We start from the raw sequence: 1311 nt of genomic DNA, 5'->3' as shown, positions 1-1311 counted from the left end.
TTTCAAATGTATATTTCTACAGTACTGTAATCTGTAATCTAGCAAATAATTTATACAATAATATTGAAAAAAGAAGAAGCTTTAATTAGTGTGTTAATAATGGAAGAAATTACAAATACACTCCTAGATAGATTAGCAAACAAATGACAAATACACAATTCTTATAAATGTGCCCAGAACACAGCAAAAATACATTGCGGTAAGTTTATTAATTTCGACCGGAACGCAGCTGGCGTACATACGACAAACCCCCAAAATGGAAGAGTCGAATCGCAATGACGCGCTACATACAGTGTAAACGAGCCTTTAGCAGCTCGTTCATATTGGATGCGGGGAGTGTGGGCTGTGCGGATGCTAAAGTTAAAATACAACATTTCTAATGAGAGATTTACACTGGGCGTGAGCGATTCGTATAGTTACGAACCACCGGCCTCAGTGAAATAGCTTACCGCATGCGTCCATTATATAACAGCTAACAAACGAAACGCACATATTATTGTTTTTATAATAAAATTAATTCGGTAAATACACAGCCAAAATGGGTCAAAAATGTTACAAGAAAGTGATAATTTTGTTATTAGACCAAAAAACCCATAGGTGATTCAAACTGAATAATTTTAAACGAATTAAAGGAAACAAACTTATTCAATGCTATTTATTAGTTTAATAAAGAAAATAGTCACGTGCAACTATTTCATATTAAAACAAAACCGCTCATTGCAATGCTGTATTAACATATTTATTATGTACATGATAACAGACCATATACCAACAACTGATCAAAATAATGGTTATCACGGTCTTATAAAATGTCGATACATAATTATGATACATCAGCATATACTAGAGTAGTACATGGCAATAACAAACATGAAAAACATAGCTCTTATAAATAATTTCAAAATAGGTCTTCTTTTAATATGTCTGAAATAAAATGAATTGCAGTCAGCTTATTAATTGCCACAAAAGAGGCAACGCATCTTAAAAATGAACACCAAATAGCCGATGTATTTATCGTGCTAGGGTGTCGTTAAACATTCATTCATTCACGCATTCCTAAAGGCGACGCCAGACAATACGAATGCCTAGCACGAGAATAGCTGATTGCATAGCAACCAGTGAAATCGTAATGTTGCCTGGTTACTATCGGCACTATTATCGTACGAGACACCCGTATCGTGTGGTATCGCTTCAGGCAGATGATCTCACTATGTCACTGAGGTTGGGATATTTACATTTACAGGAATCTGTGCTATGTGCAGATTTTATAGTATAAGGTAAGCAGTGTGGTAAACTATTTATCCAAATTAA

The 1311-nt window shown here is 34.5% G+C and overlaps 1 protein-coding gene across 2 annotated transcripts in view; it reads right to left on the bottom strand.

Annotated features, from left to right (window-relative positions):
• Positions 1–725: 725 nt before the first annotated feature.
• LOC121367444 overlaps positions 726–1311 on the bottom strand; it is a 5344-nt gene continuing 4758 nt past the window's right edge. For both annotated transcript variants that reach the window (XM_041491624.1, XM_041491631.1), the window contains exon 3: positions 726–1311. This exon is cut by the window's right edge and continues 352 nt beyond it. The gene's annotated coding sequence lies outside the window, so the exon portion shown is untranslated.

This window comes from Gigantopelta aegis, chromosome 1, assembly GCF_016097555.1.
Source record: "Gigantopelta aegis isolate Gae_Host chromosome 1, Gae_host_genome, whole genome shotgun sequence".
Lineage (NCBI taxonomy): Eukaryota > Metazoa > Mollusca > Gastropoda > Neomphalida > Peltospiridae > Gigantopelta > Gigantopelta aegis.
This window is presented reverse-complemented; position numbering and strand designations above follow the sequence as displayed.